The 8,339-nt window shown below is 45.0% G+C and overlaps 1 long non-coding RNA gene across 1 annotated transcript; it reads right to left on the bottom strand.

Moving 5' to 3' along the window:
- Positions 1–2,171: 2,171 nt before the first annotated feature.
- LOC148873511 (uncharacterized) lies at positions 2,172–3,284 on the bottom strand. The gene is made up of 2 exons (XR_016099101.1): positions 2,527–3,284; positions 2,172–2,426 (listed from the first exon to the last, which is right to left on the bottom strand). It is a non-coding gene; the product is annotated as an uncharacterized LOC148873511 (long non-coding RNA).
- Positions 3,285–8,339: the final 5,055 nt, after the last annotated feature.

The raw sequence follows: 8,339 nt of genomic DNA, 5'->3' as shown, positions 1-8,339 counted from the left end.
TAGGTAAGTTCATTTACTCATGTTCTTTTATTTCCCATGTAAATAAGATAATGATCATTTTAGCCACAAAAATCCAGAATTAAAAGGGGAAATTTTATTCCATCCAAATGTTGGAAACTTTTCCCCTATGTGGGAAAGTTATTTTTCCACATGGAAGATAAGTACCACTTACTTGGGTAAGTGAAACTCGATAAAATAAATTTTCCACAAACTTTACATAAATTTGAAAAAATTAACATAGGTGTCTTTGTCAATGGGAACCAAAATCCTATTTACCAACTCCCCCCCCCCCCTCAAAATCCAAAAGATGAATAGACCCTAGGTGTGTTTTCTTCCCTCTCTCTATCTTCCACCTCACATATTGTTACTTTAGCAAATGGTTTTACATCTCCCACGTGTGGTGTTGATAATGTTGACATTGCATTTCTATTTTTATCATCTATTTTATAGGTGCCTAAATTCCATTTAACCTTATGTTTATTAGTAAATTAATCACGTTCTTTATTTGTTCCAGAAGTTTTTACCCTTCTTTTTTGTGTTTTTATGGATCTTAAGACGAAAAAAAATTGGTGGAGGGCATAAAACTAATAGACTGTATTATCTTGATGTGATGACCCTACAATAGCACTTCTTTCCTCCCTTACTCATATCTAGTGGCATCACAAGCTTAGTTATCAATCTCTTAAAGCTCTCAAATTACTTGTTACATTATTGAGTTATCTTTTATCACTACAATGTGAGTCAAGTTAGTATGGGAAACACCATTGGGTTTACTTTGGTCCTAGAATCAATCATCATGTATTAAGTCTTTTTGCTTTAGTCTATTCAAATGTTTGGGGTCCAAATAAAATTGTACCCTATAATGGTTACAAGTGTTTTGTAATTTTCATCAATGACTATTCAAGCATGATTGATTTAAATTATAAAAAAAAAATAAGTGAATTATTCTGTGATTTTTAAAAAATCCATGCTAAAATTCGCACCAAGTTTGGTGTTCTAATAAAAATCTTTTGTTTTAATTCCTTATACATACATTCTACGACAAAATTGGATGGTTGAACAAAAGAACCAACATTTACTTAAGACAGCTCGGTCCCTTCTACATCAAATGAAAATGGTTTTGGAGTGATGCCGTGTTTATTACTTGTTTTCTCATTAATTGAATGCCTCCATTCATCCTTTATGGTTGTTCTCCCTTCTTTATTTTGTTCCCTACTTCATCTCTATTTCCTTTAACTCAAATAACCTTTGGTTATATGTGTCTTGTTTAAAATCTTGGACTTGGATTTGACAAATTGGATGAACACTATACAAAGTCTATCTTCTTTTGCTATTATAGGACTCAAAAAGCTTACAAGTGCCATAGTCCTCTCACTCAAGATCATTTGTTTGCCCTGTTTTTATCTTTTTTGAGTTGGTTTCATCTTTCAATAGTGCTTACATTTTTTCCTCTCCTCCAACTCAAATGGTTCCTCTTTGAGTTCTAGTTGACGATGCCATCCCTACTGTTCCAATTGGAGTCCAAGCCTTCACCTCCTCCAATGTAGACACATGTTGAATGACCACCAATCAAGCAAGTATATACTCATCAGCAGACATCGACTCCACCCCTTATTTATTCTTTGTCAAGAAATCCTACCCCTGAATTGCCTCCTACTTTTGAACTTGACCTTCCCATTACTGTGCATAAATGTTGTGTACTTTTCACATGATATTTAATCATGTTTCAGTTCTTAACCTTTCTACTACCCACCACCAATATTTAGTGAAGTAGTAAAACAATCTCATCGAGTTTGGTTAGGCAAGTCCAATAAAGTAGTAAAAGAATTTGATATGAGACAGGGCCAGGTTGATTACTCGATATTCAGCTATAATTTGTTGTGAGCATCGGAAAAATTGGCTCACTTGCCACTTAGGCAAGAAAATGGAGTCGCCACCCACCAGTTTAGGAAATGGAGGTGATGGGATCTCCAAGAATGATTTTCAAAATGGTTCGCTTTAATAATGACTCCAATAACCCAAGGAACCGATTCGGCCAGTCCAAATAAGACTGTTTGGGAGAGGGAAGGGATTAGGCATCCCTCTCCCAGGGTGCGGCTCACATGGTATCCTAATCAAGCATAATAACAATCAATTAACCAAATGAAAAACACAATAACAAACAAGAACAATAAACCTACCCAACTAAATTCCGACAACTACTTACCTTATTAAAATAACTGAGCACAAAGAAACTATAATCTAATTAACACATAGACGTAAGGAAACAACCGAAACTATGACAGAACTAGTAATTTCATAGAAAAATACATTTAAGATGATTACTATATACAAGGAAGATCTATGACAGAACTGGGTGAGAGTACAGAGCCCACAGGAGCCGATTCGGTGGAACTTCATCACCGACTCCATCAGTTTTCCCTTTCCTTAGATCAAAACAATAGCAAGATATAAGATGATAAAACCCAAAAAAATAGGAAGAAAAAAGAAAAAAATCACACAAAGGGGAAGCAATGATAGAGTTACCTGATCGGATTTTGGCCTTATAATGAATTGATGAGGCAGGGGAGTGGGAAGGCGGATTTGCTACGGGTGCACATCACTCTTCTTCAAACTTCACGGAGCTTGGTCATGAGATTAGTGACGAAAACAGAGAAGATCGGTGTCGATTTCAGGATACTAGAGATGAGTTCCATCACCAGAGGTGGAGGGGGGTTGAATTCGTTGTTGGAAATGGCAGTTTGATCAGGTTGTCACAGCGGCAAACGGTGGAGATTAGTGGTTCGGGTGGAGATACGATAAAGAAAGAACAGAGGATGGGGGATCATGAAAAAAGTGGGAAAACAATGAGAGAATGAAGGGGGATGATGAGAGGTTGTGAGAAAATGAGAGAGGTATAGAGGGAAGATCACCGCTGTCGCTGGAAGTTGCAGCGGCGGCGGTGAACTTCGAATCGAGAGTAGGGGAAGGAGAGGTGTTTGAACTTAGAAATAAAGAGGAGAAATAATGGGAGAGAGAGAGAGAGAGAGAAAGGGAGATCCGTAGCGGGAGATCTTATGGGGTTTTATCGCTGCCGAGCCCTGGGTACAAATCCGCCGTTGCAGCGGCGACGACAAAGCGGGGAGCAGAGGGAAAAGGGAGGGAAGAGAAGAAGAAGAAGAAGAAGAAGAAGAAGAAGAAGAAGAAGAAGAAGGCCGGAGAAGGGCGTTGCTGTCGCTTCGTCGCTAGTTCAGTGTTCGAATCGAGGGGAAGATGAATAGTGTCTTCTTTCAAATTCTTGGTTTAAGGCGAATAAAAAGATTAGATTGGATTTATATGAGAGGTAGGGGCGTTTTGATAATATTTTGTAATTTGAGGAGTATTTTTGTAATTTCAGGAAAGTTTAAGTCAAACCGGGTCAAAGGGTGGTCATACCGACGTTCTAGGTGGATGGCTAAGATTTTGGGTGAAAGATGGAGGGTTGAGATGAGTCTAAGGGGGTTTGTGTGTGTGGGTTAGCAGGATGGACCGAAATGAAATCCTTTTGATGGAAGGGTTAACGAGGGTATTTTTTACTGAAATTTTGTAGGGTGGGGTTTTTGGAGATCTTGAGTTGTTTGGTGGGGTTGGGTGGGGTTTTTGGAGATCTTGAGTTGTTTGGTGGGGTTGGGTTGGACCAAATGGTCCCGGGCTGATTTGAAAAAGGTTTGGTTTGGTTAATTCGGGGGTATCCAAATAGAATTTTTGTGTGATTAAAGGTAAATGGAGGTGTTTTAGGCTGAAATTTCATATGTGGGTATTTGGGGATGTCTGGGATCTGATGATAGGTATGATCAATCTTAGAGGGTCGAGATTGTAGAAATTTGGGTCAATGGGTTATTTTAGAGTAGGATCTTGGTTTGATGGAAGGGCAAATGAGGGAATATGAGGTTGAAACTTCATGGGCAGGTGTTTTGGTGTGTCTGGAGTCTAATGGTGTAGCTAACCAGAGAAATCGAAATGGAATCTTCATTTGATAAGGGGTAAACGGGGGAATCTTGAGTTGAAATTTTATAGGTAGGTGTTTTCAAAGGTACCTAGGTCTGGTGGTTGTGTCTGATCTAATGGTTTAGGTGTAAGTGAGGGTCGACCGGGGGCCATTAGATAGGTATTGGGCAAGTTCAACGATGAATATGAGGGCTCTAGGGCTGAAAGTTGGGTTTTCTGGGTTTTTGGGTGTTTTAGAGATGTCAGATGATCTGATCGAGTGTTTAGGAGGAATTGGAGGTAGAGGTGGCAGACTGAGCAAAAATCGGGTGCTGACACATGATATTCAATTATGCTTCAATTCTTAACCTTTCTACTACCCATCACCAATATTCAGTGAAGTAGTAAAACAATCTCCTCGAGTTTGGTTTGGCAAATCCAATGAAGTAGTAAAAGAATTGATATGAGACATTGTCAAGTTGATTACTCAATATTCAGCTATAATTCTAAGGTTGAAAAGATTTTTGCCTCGTTTATCACATCTTTTCATGTGGGTTGTCGACTTTTTAGAAGCCCGATAGTTCATTTTTCGTTCCTCCATTTGGTTGCGGGAATATCTTTCCCCAAAAAGACACGAGAAGCTCAATTCAAGCTTATTTTAGGAAGCTGGAAATGGAACTTTTCGCTTACTTAAGTCTCGTCTTCGTGTGGAAAGACACGCCTCCAACCAAACGATCTTTGGGCTGCCAAAATCATTATGTAGAAGCTCACTATGTCTTTTGGCTATTAGATCTTCCAGAAGACCTTCCAAAAAAGACTTGCCAAATGGCACCTTTGTTGGTGGTATATGTAGATGATATTTTTATATCTAACTGATGAAGGAAGATTTGGCCCAACCTCGTAACCACTCAACATGTGGAAAGCAGCTCGGCACAACAGTACGCCCAGGGCGCGATCTCCGAAAAGAGGAACCCGCGGTCCAAACTCCCCACAAGGAACCCGAGCACTCCCTTGGACCCCAAGGACTGCCAGGAGTTCGGAAGACAGGGAGGATGGAACTAAGAGGAGGGGAGCTTTGGCTTCGGTCGAGCCTACCTCTTATTTGCCAATGAGCTCGGGCAAATCGCGGGTGATAGATCGGCGAGCTCGGCGTCGACGCCTCTGCTTCCTAACAGGCTTGGCATTCGTGCTGCTCACCTCCGCGCTATCCAGAACAGTTTGCATCGGGGGTAGCCCGGTCTGCTGGTGATGGCTACGGACAGAAGGGGCCCGCTTGGAGTCTATTGCTAGGATCTCGAACCGGTTCTCAAGAATCGGGGTTCCAAACTTCTACTATCGAGGCGACGCAGACCTGCCAAGCCGGGGTCCTCCCGACTTGTCCGCCCACTGCGAGATCGGGGTAGCCAGTCTCTCCTGTCTGCCATGGGGGAGGCTTGGTTTTTTTGGAGATTTTGGGGGGCCTCTCCTCGGCCAGAGTGTTCGCTCTGGCGGCGAGACTTGGCTTGCTGCGAGGCCAGGTGTTGAGGCTGGAGCTGAGGTTGGGGCAGTTGGGGGAACTGCTACTGATACTGGTACTGGGAGACCTGGTGCAGCACGTGCTACTGATAAAGCTGAAGTTGTTGGAACTGTTGCATTTGGGCCTGCATGGCTCTCATGCACTGCATCAGGTCCTCCAACTGGTTCGGGCTGGCCACTCGGGGCACGACCGAAGGTTCGGTGAACGTCGTTCCGACTGTAGTAGGAAATGGGGCCATGACAGGTGCCATTGTGAGAGGCACGTTCAAGCTGGGGATTCCGTCCACTGAGAGGGGGACGGTGAACTGGCCGATACAGATAGTAGGAAGCTTGGGTTGTTCCCTGGAGTTATCCATTTCCGTGCTTCGTCCGACGTTGCTAGAGGAAGCCATGTTGGCAACTGAAAGAGTTTAGAGAGAAAGGCCTTTTGAAGCGTTTCCCACAGACGGCGCCAAATGATGTAGCGCGATCCGGGCACTCCTAGCTGATTGCTGACTGGCTCCTTGTTGGCAACGAACGGCACTTGAGAAGATGAAAGGAAAGATTCCCGGGGATTTACCCGATGGGAATACTCCGATGCTTAAGTTAGTACTGTGTATGGGAAGTAAAGGGAAAAACGAAGGCTAAGAGTGGAGGTCGCACTTTTTTCCTGTACTCGAGAGATTGGAGGTCTCAAGAAGAAGTTTCTCCTCTGCCCTGAGGGCTATTATAGGGGTGCTCTTTGTGAGATCGGGCATAACTGCCACTAGGCCCCTTACCACAGTCGTTACCTGCCAGGGCTGCATAGGTGGCCGTTGTGACGTACTCCTTACCCGGGCGAGTGACACGTTCCCAAAGTGACAGGCACGCCTCCGCCTACTGAGAGACGTGGGCGTAGACTGACGAAAGGACAGAGACTGTGCCATTAGTAAGGGATATGGCAAAGCCTGATTGGTACGGCCTGTCAGATAGAAGCTTCCTGCGGAATGCTCGTGCGACTCACTCGCAAGCTACTTTGTAGCGAGCTCGGAATACTTCAGGAGTACCCTTAATAGAATTAGTCCTCGGGATGACTTGTCTGCTTGGGTGCTCAGGCGAACTGGTTTTCTTAGCTTGCGATCTGAAGTTGCCTCGGAATATTCCTTTGGGGGTAGCTCAGGGAACCTGGAGCTTGCGTCGTGGCGAGCTCTTCCTTTTCCGCGATATGATGTGGCGAGCTGCTTTATGGGCCCGTTACTTAGCTGTACTGTGCTGCAATGCTGAGCTGTCGCTTACGTCGAGTCAATGTCCATGTGTCGCCGTTTCATAGATTGGGTCAAATCATCCTTCATCTGTATTCAATGTCATCAATGTTTTGATAACAAATCTGGTTCCTAAAACTGAAGCTTGATATATCTGTTGAGGATACTAAACACTCTAGACTAGGCCATATGGATTTATTTTGGCTACTTAATCACATGGAAAGTGAGAGACCTTTCACTACTTTTAGAATTGTGGACAAAGTGAGGTAGTTTTGAATTGGATATGTTAATCAGCTTAAAAGGCAACAACCCGAACTGGCCCACCCCAGGGCAGTTCGGGCCACATCTCTATCCGAACTCAAGACTTCACCTCGCACACCACTCCAGCACTTCGCCTCCAGGACGTCAAACTAAACAACCGCACCGTACCTGACACTGAAGGAGTCCGTATCTAGAAGCGGCGCACCTGACTGACTTGGGACCTGACACTTGATAGCCGCACTCCAACGGCCACCTACCACCACCACCTGCCACCACCATCTCCAGTTATAGAGACGGCTCCGACAAAGAGAGCAATGGCGGTTCTGCCCCAACAGAGGTGAGGACACCCGAACTGGCAGAAGCGCAGGTAATCATACCCGACCTGACAGAAGCTTAGGAGTGAGTGCGCAAAGTGGTTATAAAAGGCTCTCTACCCCCCCAACAACCAGGTATGTGAATTTTGCGCCATCTGGTTTATCATCTTGCCTTTGAGGATACTAACGTGAGTTTCAGAGCACTCTCACCAGGTCCCTCCCCGGAGATACTCGCTTTCTTCCCCGTTTCAGGCACCTTCTGCTCCAGCCAGAGGCTAGATCGTTGACAGATAGGATCGGTCGGATTGCACGCCATCAATTGGCGTCGTCTATGGGAACACGCTTCTAAAAGTCTCCCTCTAAAACTCTTATAACCTCCTTTTTCCAAGAAACCCCAACACTCTTGGCTTCTTCCAACAGCCAGACGTAGCACGGAGATGAACGCCACTGTGGAACAACTTCAAGTCCCCGTGGTGTGCATCAGACAATAAACCATCCCCCTCACGGTGGATGGGATCCCCAACTTGAATGCGCCATGAACAGTGGCGCCAGTGAACCTACCCCCCGTGAACGTCCCCCTTCCTCTCCCTGTCGAGACAACCTCTACCGAACCAACTGCTGTCCCCTTGGCGACTAGCCAAAGCCAATTTGACGACCTGATGCAGTGCATGCGGGCAATGCAAGCCCAAATGCAGCAGTTCCAGCAGCATTAGCTCCAGCAGCACCAACTACTAGCATCAGTTCCAGCAGCATCAGTTCCAGCAGCATCACTATTAGCATTAGTTCCCTCAACTGCCTCCCGAACAATCCCCAACTTCCACCGCGGCACCCTACTCCAAAGCCGGTTAAGCCCTCCCCTCAGGGCGGGAGCCTTCACCGAGGAGAAGCCTCCCAACTTCAGAACCCCTCCAAGAGCCAGGCCTCATCCCTGGGCCAAAGGGAAAGAAGGATCTCCCTCGCTTCACAGCTCACCGGCGGATCAAGAACCTCGCCCACCAAGTCAGCACCTTGGCACTCCAAGCCTGAGCTCCCACCCATAGAGAACCGATTCAATGTCCTAGCGGCGGACTACCAATGTTTCGGG

This window comes from Nelumbo lutea, chromosome 1, assembly GCF_056320005.1.
Source record: "Nelumbo lutea isolate HS-2025 chromosome 1, American lotus-T2T, whole genome shotgun sequence".
In the NCBI taxonomy this organism is placed as follows: Eukaryota; Viridiplantae; Streptophyta; class Magnoliopsida; order Proteales; family Nelumbonaceae; genus Nelumbo; species Nelumbo lutea.
This window is presented reverse-complemented; position numbering and strand designations above follow the sequence as displayed.